This window comes from Rhinolophus sinicus, chromosome 4 (assembly GCF_057876585.1).
Source record: "Rhinolophus sinicus isolate RSI-liver-muscle chromosome 4, RSI-T2T, whole genome shotgun sequence".
In the NCBI taxonomy this organism is placed as follows: Eukaryota; Metazoa; Chordata; class Mammalia; order Chiroptera; family Rhinolophidae; genus Rhinolophus; species Rhinolophus sinicus.
This window is the reverse complement of record NC_142504.1, coordinates 104,516,533-104,537,835: the sequence shown is the minus strand read 5'-3', so window position 1 is coordinate 104,537,835 and position 21,303 is coordinate 104,516,533. Positions and strand designations below refer to the sequence as shown.

Sequence of the window (21,303 nt, the reverse complement as noted above, 5' to 3'; positions counted from 1 at the left end):
AAACAATCATTGTAATATGATAAATAACAACTATAGCCCATTGGACCCATCTTGCTTCCTTAAACTTCTGGGGTCTAGACCCTTATTCTAGCTCTGGGATCCTGGCAGGTGCTTAGGAAGTGATAAATGGATGCATACTTCTGATGTTCCAGAGCTCTAACCGCTAGGGCACTGCTCCATTTTCAAAAGTACTAGACAAGAAGTGTCTCTTCAAACTTCACTGTTGAAGTGTGGCATCCCCCGCCCCAAAATACTGTAATTTTCTAGACCAAAAGTTGACCCCAGAGTCCTCCTGAGACAATGATATTCCCTCTCCCAGGGATTTGGAATGGGGATTCAGAGAGGCTGGCTCACGTATTTGCCAGCACTGGCTCTGATGTAACACTGTGAGTCAATGCAGACGGTCTTCGCAATTGAGGCTGCCATACTGGGGCAGCCATTTTGAGGCAATGATCAGTGATTAACATTGACAGACATCAGAAAAGCCAGGCGAAAGAAAAAAGCAGAAGAAAGGTGCAGAGAGAAATATAAGTGAGCACTCAAGAGTATCCAGAGAGAGGCAGAAAGTTTTTATCAATTTTACCCCTATTTGTAGCATGTATCTGGGTCCTTGTGCTCTTATACTCCCTACATATTATCATATAAAGAAAAAATTGGAAATCATTTGAATAAAATAAACATACATTTCATAGAAAAGGAAATAAAGAATGGTTGTTTAATATATGGAAAGATGCCCAGACTTACTTATAACAGGAGAAATGCAAATTGAAATTATCCTGAGACTACTTTTTACTCATCCATTTGGTAAGTTCCAGAAGCTCGATAACACACTCTGATGGCAAAGCTGTAGAGAAATAGTTACGCTCATATGTTTTGGGTGGGTGTGTAGATTGATAAAATCTTGTAGGAGGTAATATGGCAAAATCTTTCAGAATAAAAAATGCATATATCCTTGGTCCCAGTAATTTCACTTCTTGGAATTCATTCTATAGATACCTTGGCGTATCTGAGAAATGACGTACACCAGGCTTCTTCATTGCAGTATTGTTTGTAATTGTAAAAGACTGGAAACCATCTAAATAAATTATTGTACATCTATGCAATGAAAAACTAAATGAATAATAAATAGAGAAGTTCTTAATATACCCATATGAAAAGTTGTTTGATATGTATTGTTAACAGAAAAAAACCTAGGTGTGAGACTGTATATATGAAATGCTAGAAGAGAGGAAGATAATAAAGCATATTGATATTTGTATGTTCTCTCTCTCTCTGGAAGATTACACAATATATCCACAGCAGTGGTCTGTTTGGGGTGAGCCCTAGGCAGATGGGGAACAGAGGTAGGAGGAAGACCATATTCTTTGTTTTTAGATTTGGGGACCATGTAAATATACTTACTTTTATGTATTTATTTATTTTAGAAAAAATAAAATGAAAAAAAAAACAAAACACTCACTTTTCTGATGTAAAATTTTAATTTGCTTTTAAAATGTTTAATAAATTTCAACATTTTTTTTCTTAGACCTATAGGCAATTTACATTTCTTATTTGGGAATTAGGCCATCCATATTCTTTGCCAATTTTTAAAAACAATTGAAGCTTCTTTTCTTATTGATTGCAACTGCATCCTCTATATTAAGAATATTAACATCTGTCTCTCATATATATTTCAAATATTTTCCCCAGTTTGTTGTGTATCCTTTAGATTTTAATGGTATTTGATGTGATATATTGGAGTTTAAAATTTTTATGGAGTTGAACCTATCTGTTCTTTTATTTGTAAACCTTCCTTCACAAATATAATTAGAAAAGTTTCCCCTCTAAGATAAGCTATTCACCTATATTTTGTTCTAGTTCTTTTAGAATTGTTTTCATGTAAATCTGTAATTCTTTTGGAATTTATTTTTATGTACTGTAAAGAGCCAGTCTGTAGCTTTCCTTTTTAGCAAATGGCTAGTTGGTTGTCCCCAGACTGGTTATTGACTTAAGTTACCCTGTGCCTACTAACTTGAAATGCTGCCTTTATCATAGAGTAAACTATTTTTACCCACGAGCCTGTTTCTGGGCTTTTTCTTGTACTTCTCCATTGATCTATCTGCCTGGAACTGCACCACCAACCTGGACCTCGTTAAGAAACCACCATGTTCTTCTGAGCTTAGAGCTCTGTGCTTTCACACACTGTCTACACCCTGGGCAGGACCTGAGCCCCCTCACCCCGCACCCCCCCACCCTGAATCCCTGTGACATGCCTCATTGTCTGCTCTGTTGGGGGTGGGTGTACCTGCCCTCCGATCTCCTTGTATCTGAAGGCCATATTAGCCCTCTCCACCAGTCCCCAAGCTGTTCCGCTATAAGGCTATAGCTCCTATAGCCTTATAGAAGTTTTTACACTTCTCCCATGTGCCTACCATCTGGCATCGCATGTGGTTTCAACAGCGGAACAATGCAGAATCCACTAAATTCCAGTCTGGCCACGTGCTAGCATTTTTATGTTATCTCAGAAAAGAAACGTTTCCTCTCTGACCCTCAGAATCTTTGCCCTCGAAATGAAGATGAGAATCCTTACCTCCTAAAGTTAGTGTGAGGATTCAAATAAATAATACCCTTAAACATTCCTGGCACAGGCCCTGGTACATAGGAGGTTCATTTATTCGTTTATTCAAGGTTCTCGTTCATCAAATATATATGAATGTTTGGATCGATTCATTCTGTCCTCCATCACCATGAGCTTGACTGTGCTGAATTAACTTCCCCCATAATGGCTTCCTAGACAAGGGACTAGGCGAGTCTGTTGATGGGTGCCAGCTGGCTTAAAGCCAGATAAGATCCCAAACCACCTCCAAGTGGGGGTTTGACCGTTTTGGGGTGCGCACAGTGAGAAGGACAGAAGGGACTAAGCTCAGTACCTTTGAGCTCAGTGGGGAAGTAGGAGGCTGTGATATGTGTATGCACATATATATGTGTATATCGATGTATATATGTATATATACATATGTATATGTGTGTACAGGTATGTAAATATATTTGTATATACATATATATATATAATGTATATGTTTTTTAATGCATTCGTTTTTCTTTTTGTTTGTTTCCAGCAGTGGGCAGGGAGTACCACGCCAAAGATTGAGAGAGCTAGAGAGAGAGAGGTTTTAGGTGCTTCCAGGTAAGTGCTGCACTCCATGCGCTTTCTCCCCTCCCCGGTCTCTCCTCCTACCTTTCATTTCTCTCTCCCACACCTTATGCTCCCTCCAGAAGACTCAGACCTGCTCTCATGTCTCTGCGGCAGCTCTCAGAGCTTCTAAGCTGAGCAGCTGTCAGTCAAACTTCCCGTCTCCTCCAGAGAGCGGGGTGAAATCTGTCAGTGTCATGGAAGAAGGTGGGGACGTGGGAAGAGTCATGGGTGTCAAATGCGAACGTGCATGAAAATCTGTGAGGAGAGAGAACAGGACCCCAGGGCCTGCACAAGAACCTCCCCTGACTTCCCTGGGCCGACAGTCTCTCCCTCCTGCAGGCTCCTGCAGAGTTGTTGTTCCCTCCTCAGGTTGGCTCTGTGATTACGTGTCTCCATATCTGTTGTCTCACTAGTGAGCTGCTCAAAGCCAAGGATGTGTTGTTTACCTGATGATCCTAGAACAGTGCCTGGAATAGAGTAGACAGTAAACACTTGGATGGAGGAGTTCCGTGTATGTTCTGTTGGTCAGTCGTGAGTCTTCTACAATCCCACGTGAGTGTGTCACTCAGCCCTGATGGTGTGGCATGGATAAGGACACCTCCTAGATGAATCGATTGCCCTGTTCCTGAGTATCAGTGGGAGTGGCTTTGATTTCCCTGTCTTCTCTAGGACATGCCTAGAGACATCCGGGCTCCCGGACTCTACACAGATGAAGCCAATGCAGGTCCACGTAGTCTGTTTCCCCCATGCCCCACCGAGATGAAGACTCTACTTTGCAATTGACAATAGTTTTAAAAAAGGGGCTTTTGGAATAAGATTGAAGTGAGGGGGTGCCAACTCATGCATCCACTACTTATGTGACTCTGAGAAAGGGCCTCACTGCTATTTTCAGTAACTTTGAAGTGGGAAATAGACCCTATTTCAAAGGGTTGGCATCCTGAGTAGGTGAAATAGCACTTGGGAAGTGGTGAGCACCGTTCTGAGCATACAGTAGGCGCTCGATAAATGTTAGCAATTGTTAGTAAGCTACATCGAGTTGTGAGTGAACAGCTATATTGGAGTAGGTGAAAGGGGGAGAGAGAGAACTAAGATGAGTAGGTGAGTTGTACCTTTCTGGTTCTGTAAGCAGATGGCGTTCCTTGTCAGGCATTACTTAGAGGCATTTCAGGCATTGGGGAAGTGGGGTAAATTGAGGTACAGGGTTCTTTTTCAGGCCAGTCCTGTAATCGTAGCACCTGAGCACTCTCTACTTGGTCACTGAGTGAGACTGCTTTCTGCTCTTTGTGGGGTTTTTTTTTTTTTTCTTTTCTTTTCTTTTTGGCTCTGAGCAAATTCCTAGAGGTGGAATGATTTCATACTGATCACTCAGTGCACATTGATTGAACACCTACTTTCTCCCCCGCCCCCCAGGAGTTTCCAACCCACTTGCAAAAACAAGGTAAAACCTCAGAAAAAGGTAAATCTTAATCCATGAGTTGAATAGCAGCTCAAAACATCCCAGCATGGGGGCAGGGCATAGTTTTAGCCTAGTGAGGGGTGATGAGAAGTACTGTGCCCCAGGGGAAGGAGAGGGCCGGGTGGAGGGGCTGGTGAGAGCAGATGCCCTCCACAAAGAGGTGTGAGATGGACTCTGGACCTCCTGGAGGAGGAATCCTTCTTGGGAGTGGAGTAGGGAAATGGAAGCTGTCTTCTGGGGGTGTGCGTAGACCAGTCGGAATGGAAAGGCAGGCTCATGCAATAAGAGAGCAGCCTGGGCAGGTGGGCCTTGACTATTGAACCTGAGAGTTTGGACTATATTCCAAACCATGGGTGGCTTTGAGCAAGGAAGTGACACCATGAAGGTGACATTTCCAGAATTTCAATTTAAGACTTTCCCAAGTGTTCACACCTTCACTGTGGATATGACACCCCCGCTTGGAAAAACCTGGGTGCCCCTGTCCGGGGTTTTGTCCTGTACCTCCGAGACCAGTAGAGCAGGCTGCTGCTCACTCAACCCCAGGTCCTGTTTTCTCCGGAGCTGTTTTCTAAAAGCTTTTGTGGCTGAAAAACAATGGCATCATTTGGTCCTCATACCGCGTGCAGAGTAAGGAGGCTGAGTAACTTGCCCAGTTTACACATTAAGTTAGTGGCGGGTCTGGGGCAGAGATAGGCTCACCTCCAAGTTTCCTGAGCCCAAGGTCAGGGCACTGACCTCTGCTTCACAGCTGCCTCATGGAGCCATACCTGGTCCTGAGTATTGGATACACAAAGCTGATATAAGCTGAAATCTCTGCCTTTCAGGGCATTTTACACAATCGGAAAAAAGCCATTTCCCCAACATTTGTTTTCAAAATAACTGACAGACATTAAAGAAATGACTCAAATAAGAAATGCTACTTCAAGGCACTTAGGAAAAGGTGGCCTTCAACCCTGTCTCGCACCCCAATAGGCCTGAGGTTTGGCCATGAACCTCAGTGCGAGACCGGTAAAGGGTGTGCAGAAGCCGAGCAGACGTTTGGCCATGTGGACCTCCAATGGGGCACCCCTGTCCAGTGGGCCTGATGGCAGAGAGCCGATTTATTGCTGGGAGCTAAACGGTTGCTATGGATACGACTGGCATAGCCCTGGGCTCCCACCTTTCTGGATTGGCCCAGGAAAAAAATCCGTTTCAACCCCTTTGTGGCCCTTTTGGAGCCAGGTCTGGAGACCATCCAAGAAGCTAAATGAGTAGGAAAGCAAGGAGACAGCAGCCCAATTTGGCAATTAGCCCACATCAGGCCAGGCAAGATGGATTTTCACCTTCAAGGAAATTGGCATGAAGAGCAGAGAGAACCCTTACATTTTTCTTTCCCATTCTGGGTCTCTTTCCAGTGAGTTGAAAAATCTATTTTGCAAAACATATGGGCCCAGAAAGAACCCAAACCTAAGGAGAGTTTTTGCCATTTGATGTATCATCCCTTTTATTTAAAATGATGAAAGAGAGAAAAATGTTTTTCAAAGTGACATCATTTATCTTATGATAATCAATGAAACCCTCATAAACTAATATATTAAAGAAAACATTTAAGCTCAAACCAAGCAAAAATGGGAGCGATCTTAGAAGTAACCCCAAGGCTCTGAGGGGAGACGCAGTGGTCCTACTCTGCTTCCCTTTCTTAGGTCAGTTGTTTAATTTTCTGGACACTCTTCCCTGGGGTGGCTGATCACTAAGAAACCACAGGACTGATTGCTTCCCGCACTTGTACTGTCATAAATATAATGAGGCCCACTTGACACCCTCTGTTTGGGACTGACCTTGATTATTGCCGAGTAACCGAAGGCCAGGACACCTCTGCCAACTTCTCTGGGCTCCCTTCTTTCCAGAGAAGCCAGCCAAGCAGGGTTTGATGTTCCTGGAAATCCTTGGTGTTAGAACAGGGCGCCTCAGGCAAAAACCAGTTCAAGGCACGTGTTTATTCATGTGCTCCCGGTTTGCCTGGTGGAGAGGAGGTGTTTGTAAGGAACCTCTCCCTCCCTTACCCACCTGTGCCCACCCCGCAGGAGGGGGAGGCAGCGCCTAGGAGTCTGTCAGGAGAATCGCTTCTGGGTAATTTTCCATTTTCTGGAGTTTCTGACCCAGTTTAGCATGCAGAGCCCCAAATGCACTGGAAAAGCTGCACCACTGGTGGTTCTGCCTTCCTGCTGAGGCTAACTTCCCTGGGGGCTGAGGGAGGGCGCTGGCTGGTGGTAATTGGAATAAGGTTTCAAGGTGGGTTTAGGGGTCCGTGGAGGCAGAGGGTCCTGATCTGATTGTGATCTGAGGGTACAAGAAGGCTTCCTGCCACCGAATATCTTATCCACCAAAATGTCTGTGCCTAGAGCTTCACCATGCTGTTTTGTGCATATAGGCTAAGCATTGCTTGTTTGCTTTCTTTAAAAAAAAATGCATGTTGGGAAGCACTCCCCTCTCGACTGTCTCCTGTTGGAGGTCAGGCCATTTCTCCTTCATTCAGTCCTAATTTACTGAGTATCCTGTGTCCTCATACTAGGCATTGAGGTTAGAATGAGGGGAGGCTTGGATCATGCCACCACAAGGTGACAAGCATAAAAGAAAGGCCAAGAGAATGGCGGAGATCTTGCTCTGCCATTGTTGCTGTTGAACCAACCCGAACAGCCCCGAACCTTCCATCTACTTCTTATTTGTGGAATCCACTGGGGTCAGGCTAGCCCCTGCTCCCAAGGAGTCTAATGTGGATAAAAGATATATGAGTTGATAAGTACCAAAAAATAATGCCGTACTGGACCTTTGCAGAACCACTCTCCACCCTTCCTGTCCTGCCTCTGCTCCGGGGAGGTGGACCTGGGAGTCTGCATTCATGGGCGTCCTCATCCTCTGGCTTCCAGCAGGGTTGGGCCAATGCAGATCTGGCAGGAGGTCAGAGGCTTGATGAGAGTGAAGCCAGGGTGTTTCCCCCAGACCCTTATTCCTTGCATGGGCCACCCTTTGGAGTGGCTGAGTTCTCCTAACAAAGGCAACGGCTTTTGTGGGGCAGCCTTCTTCTATAGCTACAGCTGCAGCTCTTCAAGTTCTGGGACCTGTCTCCTTTGAGACCCAAGGATGGAACCTCTCTCTGCTGTGCTAACCCCAGGTGTTTGCCATCCTTTGCTGGCTTCCTTTAACCCTGTCCATACTTTGTAAGAGTCCCTGCACCCAATTCTCCTGTTACCCTAACTGAGTACACCGTCTGTTTCCTCTGGGGCCTGATCATGCTGGCCCATCGTGATGCTAGGTAGGCATAGCTCTAGAATCATATAAATGCATAAAAATTAGATGATTTTACATCACTGTGTCATACTTGGTCCTCACAGGAAGCCTGCAATGGACGCAGAAGGGAAACTGAGGAGTCTGGGCTGAACAGCTGCAGAAGCTCACACAGCTAGTTAGGGCCAGGCTGGCCTTTTGACCTCCCAAATGGCGGACCTTGCACGAGCAGGAGGGTGGCTCTCCTCTGTCGGAGAGCCCTCTCTGCTGCAGGACTCTCAGCATAGCCTCTCTGAGCTTCCATTGTGCCTGCTGCCTCCCCCTCCCCTCCCCCCACTGTGCTGCAGAATGGGAAATGCTGCCTCCAGCCAGCAGCCAGCTCTTTGTTCCACACTAACGAAGCATGTTCTACGGGGAGCTGGGGGTTCCACTTCGATTTTCAGGACCTACAAATAACGCTCTACAGCACATTGTTTGCTAGAAATTACCCAGAGTTCAGCTCTTTCGCGCTCATTCTGCTATATGGAAAGAAGCCACAGCAACAATCGATGGGTTTTCCATGGTCTCTGACTGTCCACTAGCTCTTATTCTGCTGGCTTTATTTTGCTTATGCAGTCCCAGCTGCGATTATCAATACATGCGTTCACGGCTCCTGGGTCTGACTGTAGCAACAGTAATAAGATTTGGGGAGGGGGGTTGTCAATCTACCAAGGTTACAATCTCTGGATTGAGGGAGGAGAAAAGAGGGAGGGAGGAAGGGAGAGTGCATGAGAGAGCCAGCAGTGAGGTGAGCTCCAGGAGGAGGGAGGAGAGAAAGGGAAAGAGTAGATTCAACCCCAGCAATGCAGTCAGCCTCTCCAAGCAAACTTGAGTCCTGACACATCCATCTCGAGCTCAGACTCACCTCATTCACAGACCAAACCCTTCTCTCCAGCTGTTCCCTGTCACCCCTTCAATCCTTTAAATACAGGCTGATAAAACCAGCAGGTTGCAGGATAAATTAACATGTTCAAGCAATTACCAAGGCTTTATGATAATGCAAGTACAAGGGGCTTACGTGTTAGTTCTGGAGGAGAGAAAATGAACTTCTGATTCCCTCAGATTGTCTTTAAAAGTCTTAAAGTAAAAAGGACATAGTTTCCTGGTGGAGTGGGGCTGGGGGTGGGGATTATGCCATCAACTGATTTGCAATTCCCAAGCTAGTCTGAAATTTCATTTCAAATCTTCAACCACACCAGGTTTCTTTAGGAAACACTTTCATGTTTAAATTATGTACTTGTAAATGTCCTTATTTATCCCTCTGATAACTCACCTAAGCAAATGCTTAGATTTATGATCCTTTTACATAATAAAAATTGTCCAATAGCTTGAATAGGACTCTAGGTGGACCTAAAAATATCTTGGGGTGTGTGAGTGAGTATTGTGTATATGTGCGTGAATATTGCTGGTAAAAGTTGTAATTTGAGTCACACACAGCCATGGGAGACAGAATTCAATCAGTTATTATATTAATATCCATACGAGCATAGCCCTAACAGAGAGGAAGAATAAAAAAATAAATCAGGATGGAATGGAGTGGCAAATAGATTATTGAACCCAATCAAGTATGCAGTTACCTGAGGAGAGGTTATAGATACTGTGTGACTTGAAAATGAACTCAAATCCTGACCTGGGGAGACCCAGAACTTCATAACCACTCCATTCTTCGAGATTTGGAAACCGTGAGCAGTGACCTTTAGTAACATGGCTTTCGCCTGGATACTGGGGCTGCAGATAAGAATCTGGTCAAATTATGGTTACCAGCCCTGGTCATTCCTAAGAAACCTCAGCTAGTAGACAGAAAGAAAACATTGGGAAGGAAACCCCCAAATTTGTTTAGGATGACAAAATTGTTTCCTTCGAGTGCAAGCATGTTTTATTCCAGGAATTTTTTTGTTTTTTTTTTCTGTGCCCATGTTTATTCATAAGCATTATTATTTTTTAAATTAAAGTTTATTGGGGTGACAATAGTTAGTAAAGTTACATAGGTTTCAGGTGTACAATTTTGTAATACATCACCTATATATCACATTGTGTGTTCACCACCCAGAGTCAGTTCTTCTTCCATCACCATATATTTGATCCCTTTTACCTTCATCTACACCCCCCTCACCCCTTACCCTCTGGTAACCACTAAACTATTGTCTGTGTCTATGAGTTTTTTTTCTTTGTTTGTCTTGTTCTTTATTGCTATCAGTTTTATACCTCATATATCAGTGAAATCATATGGTTCTCGATTTTTTCTGTCTGACTGATTTCACTTAGCAAAATAATCTCAAGGTCCATCCATGTTGTTGCAAATGGCACTATTTCATCTTTTCTTATGGCAGAATCTTATTCCATGAATCCAAGAGTTTTTAAAATTAAAAATATAACTGTTTAAAAAATCAAACTGGTATTTTTGTGTTAGGGAATTCTGTGCATATTGGTCACTTAAGTTTGTAACGTTTAAGAGAATTTGTCTTCTGTAGTAACAGTTCTGCCTTGTGAGCTTAGTTTTAAAATGTGAGCTGAGTGAGTCATTGGACTTGTGATCTTAAATGGAAACCTTATGAAATTAACATACAGAGTTAAAACATCTCGGAGAACCTAGCGTTCACCATACTCATAAGTTTAATTTATTAGATTTATAAGAATATAGGTAGCTGGGAGGTTTTTGTTTGTTAAATCAGTCAAATCAGGTACTTTAAAAGGAAATGGAACATAGTAAATCTATAACTGCAGTTTAAAATATTTAAAGGAATTTAATTAACCAGGTTTATAAATGGAATCACCCATGAATCAAAGTCTCCCTTAAAGTGGTTGTTAAAATTTGTTAGACTTACACATAGAATAACGTGATTTATAAGCTAAATGTAAAACTAAGTGAGAAGCAGGTTTTTAAATCCAGCTCTTTAAGGAGAAACAGTAGAACCTAGTGGTTAAGAGTTTGGTTGCTGGAGCCAGCCTGCCAGGGTTTAAAAGCCAGCACTGCCATTTAATTGCTGTGTGATCCCGAGCAGGTAAATTAACCTGACTGTGCCTCAGTACCCTCACCTATGAAACAAGAGTGCTGACGTTAATAGCAGGATATTAATAGAGCGTTAAGTAAGATAATAGATTTAAGCTCTTAGATAGTCCCAGCCATAGCATAAGACCTCATTAAATGTCAGCTTTCATTAATAATACATCAAAAATCTTATTCCAAAACCACACCTGAAGTAGTTTTTCTGTATCTCAAAACCCACCTATGAGAACAGCAAAGGCCTCAGTGACATACATGTCAAGATAAGGCGCTTCTGACATAGCCCAAAGAAATGCTTCGCAAAGTGAAAAAAAATCGGTCAGTTAAGCTCTTTTCCCTCTTAGTTCTAAGTACTTGGCACTCAGTTGCCTCACTTGTCTGGGCTGCTCACATGTCAGAAGTGGTGGTCCAGGTGGCACCATCTCCAGGTATGACTCCAACCTCTGCCTCTGTCAGGCATTTCTGCTCGGAGGACATCTGCCAACATCAAAACATTTTGTTAGCACTTCATTAGCAAACAGTCATTAGCATCTAATGATTCAGAAGTCACGTAGTGACCCAAAGTCATGTGGATAGGAGGTCACTTTCTTCTTTGCATTAAAAAAATGTATTTTATTATGAACATTTCCAAATATGTTTAAATATTAAAGAGGAAAAGAAATTTTGTCTTCAGTAATGGCAGACTGCATAATTCAGACTAAACCTCTCACTTAGAACTAGAGGACCTGGACAGGACCTAAAAGGTATCAGTTTGAAGGCATTGAAAAAGTATGATGCTGAGATCCAACCAAAGAAGAAAGCCCAGAGAGGTGAGCTTGGCACTGGGGGGTCGAGTTTGACCATAGAAGTACCTGCTTATCTCAAAAGACAGAGACCAAGAAGCTGAGGGGAGCTTATAAGGCTGGGAGATAAAATCTGGGGGTACAGCAAGGAAGGGCGATTGTTAAACCCCACCCCACGTTAGAGTGGGAACCCAAAGGGCTAACACCTGGAAGTAAGGGTGAACCAAATATACGTATATACCATCCCTTGTAGAAGCTGAACACTTAAAGAAGAAAACTGAGGTAGAGAACTTTTTATTACTAGATATCAAAACTTATAAAGTTATAGTCATTAAGACAGTGTGGAACTGGCAAAAGGATAGACAAATAGGCCAAAGCAACAGAACGGGAAGTTCAGAAACAAATTCACACATATGCAGACACTGCAATTTTTACAAAGATGGCACCGCACACCAGGAGAAAAGATAGTTTTGTTTTGCTTGTTTGTTTTTAAAGCAGAAGATAACACAGAAAAATGTCTTCATGATTTTAGGGTAGGCAAAGTTTTCTTTAACAGGATACAAAGAGTACTAGCCATAAAACAAAAGGTTAATAAATTGGACTACAAGAAAATTTAGAACTTCTGCTCATCAAAGGACAGCTTTAAAAGTGTCAAGACAAGCCACTGTGGAAATATTTGCAACACTTACAATAACAAAGGGCTCAGATCTAGACTATATAGAGATATTCTTACAAAACAATAAAAAAAAATGTGGCAGGAAAACCCAGTGGTATAATAGACAAGATTCTTGAACAGATTCTTCACAAAAGATCAAATTTTGGCAATGAACTACATCCAAATAGCAACTGAATTTTAGAAGACTCTCCATGAGCCCAGGGCACCTAGCGTATGGTCACGCTTTTCTTGCTCCATTAGTTTTGAGAATCTATGCATTTTCTTGGACTATAAAGCCTCTGTACACGGTTGAAATTATTTGAAGGACTAGGAACAGGTTCTTTCCATAAGATGTGCATGGCAAACTTGGTAAAGAAAAGTGGTAATTAAAGATTTGAGGCAGGAAGAAAGAGAAAAAAATTTTTAGCATTGGGATTAGATATGAAATTATTCAGGATACAAACACAGCTCGTTGGTAGTGGATAATGCAGCTCTGGAATAAGCTCTTCCCATCGCTGAATTCAACCAGAGTCCACTAAGGGGTTTAAACACCAAAATATACAATCAATCAGAAACCAGGTCAGCGAGCTGGATAATCTGGCCCAAAAGCCACTCTCTTCACCTAGATCTCGTTCTGGTTCTATTTTAGCCTCAGCTGCTTACTTCCCCTTCCTCCCACCTCTGCCCCTTAAACACACATACATACACACACACACACACACACACACACACACACATTTACTGTGATTTCTTTTGTAGTCAACCAATAAATCTATTTTTATGCTAATCATCTTCAAAGGTGAAAGACAACTGCACTGGTAATTGCAGTGTTACAAAGCTAGAAGAGACCCTGGTCATCATCTTAATCAAACCCCCCTTTTTACAAAGGATGGAACTGAGGCCCTGAAGTCATTGGTGACTTGGCCCGGGTCAAATTTGAGCCACTTGATTACAGACCTCAGATGAGAACTCAAGGTCCTGTATTGCAGGGCTCTTTTCAGTCCACCATATTGCTTTGCTCATTGAAGAATGTAGTAAACAGGGTTTTCTTTTGGGGTGATGACAATGTTTTGAATCTAGATAGAGGGGGCAGTTATACAACTGCGTGAATGTACTAAATGCCACTGAGTTGTATACTTTAAAATGGGTAATTTTATGTTATGTGAATTTCACTGTAATGAAAAAGAATCTTCACAAAAAGCATACAGTGAGAAATTAATTGCATCAGAACCCATTATTAATTGTACAGGAACAAATCCAGCTGAACAGCATTAACCTCCCAAGGCCAGTGTTATTAATTCAGTCCCCTAATATCATGGTGGTCTACTGTACAATGCTGGGTAAATAAGTCTCTATGTGTTGGCTTTCATCTCTCTTCAGTTTAAGACCAGCGCTGTTGTTTCCAGGGTACTGTAATGTCGGGGAATTATATTTAAGCCGTCCTTAACTCCGGCAGCCCACATTGATCTTTCCCTTCTCTGAAACTCCAGCGCTTATAGCCTGAACCAGATGATTTAGAACTTAATTATGTTCTATCTTGTGCTGTTCTTTAATTGTTTGATGTGGGATAATCTTGTCTTGCAAGAAGCCTCTAAGAACTTTGAAGTCAGACACTCCGTGTTATATTCATTTATTAATGCATTCATGTATTCATTCATGCATGCGTGTAGTAAATAATTTTTACCACCAATTCTGTGCCAGATGCTGAGGACCCAATGGAGAGTATGATGTATCAACCCATGACGAGGAGTTCAGGGTCCTGTAATTCCCTTAGAGCCTGCTGTGGCACAGGGCACACGGCTCCACCAGCACATAGGCTGACAGTGGGGAGAGTACCCCCCTCCAGATTCCTTCTTCTGAGGTCCCCTATTCCAGGGAATGGCGTCACAGCTCACAGTCAGAACATCAATTGTCCTTCTCAGTCACTTTCCCGTGCCCCTCCTTGTCTCTGTCCCCCCCGTACTCCCCGGGGCATCTCTAGCCTGGGTTCTGCAGTTGCTTTGACCGAATCTCCCTGCTGCCATTTCCACTCTCTGCTCACCTCCTGTCCTATTGCAGCCGGGAAGATCTTTCTCAAACGCACCTCTGAATTCATCACTCCCTTATTTAAAACTTCCCACTGGCCTCTCAGTGCCCTTAGGAGCGATGAAGCCCAAACCCTTAGTCAGGCTTGCGAAGCCCTTTGTGATTTGCACACTCATGATTTCTCCAGCCTCATTTCTCCTCATTTCCCCATCATCCATCGTCCAACGTTTCTCAGTTCCTCATACTATGCCAAGCAATCTGTTGCCTCACTCTATGCACGTGTTCTTCTTTCTTCCTGCAGTCGTGTTCCCCCCCTCGATGCCATCCTCTGTGCCTGCTAACTCCAGCGCATCCTCTAAGTTTTAGCTCGGACATCGCTTCTTTCTCACTGATCGCCATTCCTGACCTCCATTAAGAGCCAGGGTCCCTACGGCACTCTCTGCTTCCCTGGCCAGTGTACTCATCGCACTGCACTAGACTGTTCTCTTTCCCCATCCCCTCCGTTTCATCCTCTAGAATAATTGTTCTAGGAGGGCAGGGACCAGTTCAGCTTGTTTATTCTGTCACCTCAGGGCCTAGCATCTAAGAGATGCCCAGTAAATACCTGTTGATGTAATTGAATTGGATTACATTGAAGATAAAAGGAAAAAAAAACCCACGTGGGTCACTACCCATCCCTGAAAACTAGGAATCATCTCCTCCCCTGATGAATGAGTTGCAGAGACAAGTGCCTTGAGTTTCCTGACTCTCATCCAAAAGGCCTCCTTCTAGCCTGTTGGGAACACTTGGCCCTATATGTGACAATCTGAAGCAAACCTGAAGGTCCAGAGTGAAAAGGTTCTGGAGGCCACGAAAACCACTGGAAGTCCTGAGAGCCCGAGCTCAGGAAAGGGTGGTCTGGGAGGGGCAGGAGAGCTGTGTGCAAATATTTAAAGTTTTACCTACTGAAGAGAGTTCAGAGGGCCTCCTGAACCCACAAGTTTTGAGCACTCAGGAGGGAGCCTCCTACAGTGAGCTGGCACCATTCTGGAGTTTTATATCCATTGGATGCCATCTTGCTCCACTGGGGCAAAGGGGTAGGAGACTCAGCAGATTTCAACCACAGAAATGTCTAACATGCGTCAGGACCCATGTGGTGTGGCTCCAGCAGCACCAAAAATGTCCCCTTATGTGGGAAAGCCCCACCCTGTCTGCCATGGTTAGAGTCCCTCCCTTCAGCTCAAGGCATATAGATTGCAGTTAAAATGCTGATTCCCCCTTGAATGGACGCCTGGTGAAGGGTAAGTGAGAGACCCAAGGTTGGGCTCCAGGAAGGGGTGCTGGGAAACCGGGCCTCAGCAAGGGGCAGGAGGAGTGAGGAGGGCGCAGGACCTAGAGCAGGGGAGCTTAGGAAACAGGATCAGCGTCCTGGCCTTCACTCTCTGTGAGGTCTGGCCCTGGCCTCTCGTGGGCCGCGCTCAAACCAGGGGACACTGGTGGGCTGTTCCTCTGAGAGGCCATGGGGGGTGACAAGAGCTGCCTTTGTGGAGCTCAGTGACATTTGGTCCGGGGTCCTCCCTGTCCTCATGTAATCATGAAGAACTCCCTAAACTTGCTCTCAGGGTTAGTGTATTATGGGATGCCATGCCAAGAGGGAGGATTTTCCCACCAGCGCAATCGCGTGATAGAATTTTAAACTGAGAACACCCCCAAGACAGGCACAGAGTTACGACCCCACAGTACAGAACCCCTCACAGCACAGAACCCGGAGCAGAAGAATGAGGGGCCAGAACTCGCCCTCAGCAGGGAAAAGGTTGATTTTCTTCATGATGAGATCTGTACTCTGCCCAGTCCAGAAGAAAGACCAAGAAATACTCTTTCAGTGCCTGTTGGCTCTTGAGAAGTGAAAGATGAGTCATTGGATGTTTCTACCAGAACTGGAGGGAAACTTTGGCTGTGGAGTCTCTGCCTCCCTCACAGCTTTCCGAGGAGAGCTGCAGAAATAATACCAGTCTAATCCCCCTTAATCACCTAATGGGTATTTTAAGTCCAGCTTGTTAATACCTGTTCTTTCCTATTCCAAATTACTTCCCGCCTTCTTTTTTTCCTCCTGTTTTGGCGCTATGGAGTTAGGGGTTTGTCACCAGGGACTGTTAGCAGGGAGTGTGGCTTCAGCGAGTCACAGATTGACTTAGGGATATACCCCTGCCCCTCAGAAGAGAGGTCACCAGCAGTGAGGAAGCACTTTTTCTGCTGCTTCCCCACCTCCCTGTCTGTTACGTTGCTCAGAGGGGAGATCAACGGGCCCCATAGAAATGCTATTTATCTGCTGCTCTCCGTGAGGTGTTTTGGCTGCTGGTACCTTTTCCCAGCTGTAAAGGTAATTCAGGAACTGGCTACAGTGGGCAGTGGGTGGGAGAGGAGGAACTCTCAGCGTGAGCCAGAGGGGTTCCTTTGCCTTTGTCAGCATCACACTGACTGATATCATGACATGTGAGTTACATCATGGCTGGCCGGCGTGTCAGGAATCAATAGCCCCATGGGGGCTTGGCAGGTGGGAGATGGGTAAACTGGGGAAATGAAAGCTTAGCCAGTCGCCAGGGCTTTCTGCTTTAGATCCCTCTTATCATATCCCCACAACACAGGAAGAAATGCTCAGCTGTTGAATGTCTGTCTTCTTCCACTAAACAGTAAGCTACATGAGGGTAGAGACAGTGAACGAATGAATGAATGAATGAATGAATGAACGTGAAAGTAATAGGAAGGGCCATGAGGACACAGCTCATTTCATGTATAAAACAGAAACAACTATTCTAAATTTAAATGTACTTATATAACTACTGAAATGCTTATCATAAAGAATGAAGTGATATCCGTATCAGAAAGAGACCATTAGGTCCACTTATACTTTAGTCTGTCTTAGGAAACTTTGTCTATGCATTGGAATTTTAGATTAATTACCTCTGTGCCCAAACTGACTGAAATAGCTCTGCATTTTGATATTTTATAGATGTTGCTTTCAATGTATGTAGGTACATCCTGGGTAGGGCTGTCCATTCTCAGAAATGAACGCTTCATCTCAACCATTTGGAGAAAAACCCTTGGAGAGAGTTCAGTCCTGCATGGGACTGAGCTGCCATGGAAGAATTCTGGAATGCAAGGTGGGAAGTTACTGAGATTGGATGCTGATTCTGGTGGGACCGCGCCCTGCACTAACCTAACAGCTACTCCTGTCCAAGTCGACCGGAACGCCGCTGTTGTCCAGATGGGGGCAGGTCTCCTGTCCCAGCTCTTCTCTGGCTCCTGCAGATCTGTCACACCACGCGTTCTTTCCTTCTGAGTGGGGCCACCTGCTGACCCAGTGCTCGGAAATCGGGCTCATCTCCCATGAATAATTCTCAGGAGCCGGTGCATCACTTTTTCGTGATTATTCAACTTCTTTGCACAATTTCAAGTTCAAGGGATTACTCACCACACAAACAACGGAGCAGCTCCTACTGCCAGCTCTGTCCCACCTCCCATCAGGGGCCCGTTGCCAGCTCACCCCAGGATGACACAGACACACCTTTGAAAGGCCACAGGTGACATCCCCCTCCCGTTCGGCTCAAGTTCCCCCTTAGCCTCTTTGCCTGAGATTTATTATTCTACAGCCATTGCGTTGAATTGCATTTGAAATCAATTAGCACAGGTACTCAAAGATGAATGCTTAGGGTCTGAAGAAAGGTGATGAAAACATACCATTTAAATAGAAATCAATTTTCCTTTCATGTATTTCTTCCTTGCTGCTGCCCCCAAATTAATAGTTTTTAGATATTTGTGTGTAAAGGGGAGACTTCTTTCCCATAAACCATTTCTGCCGCCACCTCATCCTGCCTCCTTGCTCTTGGACTGTGTAGCAGAACCCCCAGCTTGTGATGTTACCGCCCAACTGCGTCCGCGGAGGTACTTTCTGCCCATCATTTCTGTAAGCACAGCAGCATCGGGAGGGAGGGAGCTGGGGCGGCACTGGGGAAATGCCTTTGGGCTTCTTGTGTTTTGTCAACAGCAATTACGGTGTGGGAGGCGGCCATTCCGCTCCCACGCTATCAAATGTCAGGGCAGCAGACAGTGAAGTCCCGGAGACCCACCCAGCCCTCTCGCTGCCTTGCTCCTGATCAGACATCCTGTGTGTGTGTGTGTGTGTGTGTGTGTGTGTGTGTGTGTGTGTGTGGTACAATTAGACTCTCGCTGAAAATGGGATGTAAAGGAGGTGTCGCTCTGGGGAATCAGAACCTTTTCAAATATCGGTATCAGAAATTCTGCAAAACAGAGAAAGAGAAAGAAGGAGAGGGGATACTGGGGCCAGGTTAGCTCGGAAACCCTTGTCTAATTTCTCTTTGTTCCTTTCCTACTTGTCCTTCCCTGGGAGCTGGGGCACTTACTGTATTCCAACCATTCTTCTAAGAATTTTGTACATTCTAGTGCTCTCGAATGTCTCCCCAAGTGGGTGAGGAAGGCACTATCATCGTGCCCATTTTACACGTGAGGAAACTGAGGCACAGAGAGGCGAATGACTTTGTTTGAGGTTGTGATGGTAAATTTTATGTGTCAACTTGACTGGGCCACGGGGTGCGTGGAAATTTGGCTGAACATTATTCTGGGTGTGTCTGTGAGGGTGTTTCTGGGTGAGACAATCACTTGAGTGGGTAGACCGAGGAAAGCAGATTGCCCTCCCCAGTGTGGGTGGGGCTCATCCACTGCGTTGGAGGCCTGAGAAGAACCAAAGGCTGAGCAAGAGAAAATTTGCTCTCTACCTGACTGTCTTCAAGCTGGGGCATCAGTCTTCTCCTGCCTTAGGAACTTAGACCTGAACTTACACCATCAATTCGCTTGGTTCTCAAGACTATGGATGGCAGATCTTAGTATTTCTCAGCCTCCATAGTCACACGAGCCAATTCCTTATAATACACGAATCATCTCGTTTCCCTTTTCACTTTGGCCTCCCTGAAACTCAAGCCAAATCCATACTTTACTGTATCTCTTTAGGATTGTATGCCCTTCCGTTTCTTTTTAATTCAACTTTAGATTTTAAGATAATTGTAGATCCAAATGCAGTCATAAGAAATAATAGAGAGAGAGAGATCCATGTACATTTTACCCAATTTCCCCCGTAGTAGCATCTTGCAAAACTATAGTACAATATCACAATCGAGATATTGACATTGATAACCATTTTTTTTCCAAAAGAAAAGATATGAACTGAACCTCGCTGAAAGGTAGGAAAGTTCTGACCGATGATTAGGAACTGTGGACACATTCACACTTGCCCTCCCATATAAAATGTTTGCTCTAGATTTGATGTTTAATTCTATATTCTGCAATTTGTGTTTTCTGTAGACTACCTCACTTCACGGGAGGGGCAGTGACGTTGGTACATGAGGAAAGGAAAGGAAAATGGCTGTTGGTAGCAGTTTGAGGTGGGCAGTCTGGATGGCTGGGCTTTCTAGGCCCCTACTTCAAGTTGGCCTCTGCTGCCCTTGCATAAGGCTGACGCGGGTGGGGACTCACATACTGGGCTTTGCAGGCAGGGGCCAGGGCTGCTCAGGGGAGCATCAGGAACTCTAGATGGATGCAGCAGGTCTCCCTGGGGGAGTCAGCAGCCCTGGCCCTCCTGGTGGTCATCCTCCAAGAACGGAGATACAGTTCATTTTCACTCCAGCTCTTTGCCATAGATGAGCTGTTGTCTGGCCCAGGAGGAGGGAGCTGCTCGGCCAGAGTGGTCCAGTCCCGGGATTCTAGATAAGTGTCTGACGAATGTTCCCTCAGTTAAATTCCTGCGAAGTTGAGGTGGCTGGGTGGAACACATCATCTTCCCTTCTGTTTTAGAGTCCAGAGTGGGAGGAATCCGTTACTAGTAGGGTTGATCGTTGACCTTCGTCACTGAGGTTCAATTCCTATTTTTTCTTTTAAAAAGTGGAAGGGGCATGTTCAACTTCGGCTTTCCTTAATGGTTTCAGAAATCTTTTTTTTAGGCTAGAACTTTAAAATGTGCTCGTTCAGTTGTGCTTTCAGGAACACATATTTCTCTCCTGCCAGCCTTTCCCAAAGTGTATTGAATGGAGAATTTCCATAATTTCACTGCAGAAAGTAATTATTGTTGAGACCCATTTCGGATACATCTGGCACTCATTTTCTCTTTTCATCCCCCCTCATTAAAACATGTCATAAAAGGAAGGGGTTGGCACAAGTGGGAAGAAAAGCATCTTGCTACCCAAAGGCGGCCTCTCTTCATTAAAAATATGTCAGGAGCCCTCTAGCAGAGCCCAGGGAGGCACGGCTGGAGTACTGGGCCTATGAAACCAGACTGCAGCGGAACTTAAAGCCGCATTCACTGTAGATGGTAAAGATTGAGTCAATTCACCAGGATCACCCTGATGTTAACTTCCAGCGAAACTGACCAGGGTATCTGGACCTCAAACAACATTGAGTCACCTATATTTTACAAGGCCAAATCTGTCCTAGGGCCAAGCAGCATGATACAAGGGTCCCTGCTGAAATGCCCTGAGGGCCCTTCTGTCCCTTGCTGTGTAAGCATAACGTATAATGTAAGCTCAAAGCAGACCCTGTGGCAACAATAAAAAGACTGACAATACCAAGTGTTAACAAAAATGTAGAGCAAATAGAACACCTACATATTAATGGTGAAAATGCGAAATGTATAGCCACTTTGGAAAGATTTCCCAGCTTCTTATCAAGTTAAATATTTTACTTGACATGTAACCATGCAAACAATTCCACTCTTAGGTATTTTCCCAAGAGAAATGGAAATATATGTTCACACATAAACTTAGGCATAAAAGTTCATAGCAGTTTTATTCATAATAGCCCAGAAATCAGATTAATAGCTGATGTATAAACAAATGTGGTATGTCCATTCAATGGAAT

The 21,303-nt window shown here is 44.4% G+C and overlaps 1 long non-coding RNA gene across 1 annotated transcript in view; it reads left to right on the top strand.

Moving 5' to 3' along the window:
* Positions 1-3,096: 3,096 nt before the first annotated feature.
* Positions 3,097-21,303, top strand: part of LOC141573138 (uncharacterized) — a 47,620-nt gene continuing 29,413 nt past the window's right edge. The window contains exon 1 of the long non-coding RNA XR_012498743.2: positions 3,097-3,166. This is a non-coding gene — a long non-coding RNA (uncharacterized LOC141573138). The remainder of the gene's footprint in view (positions 3,167-21,303) is intronic.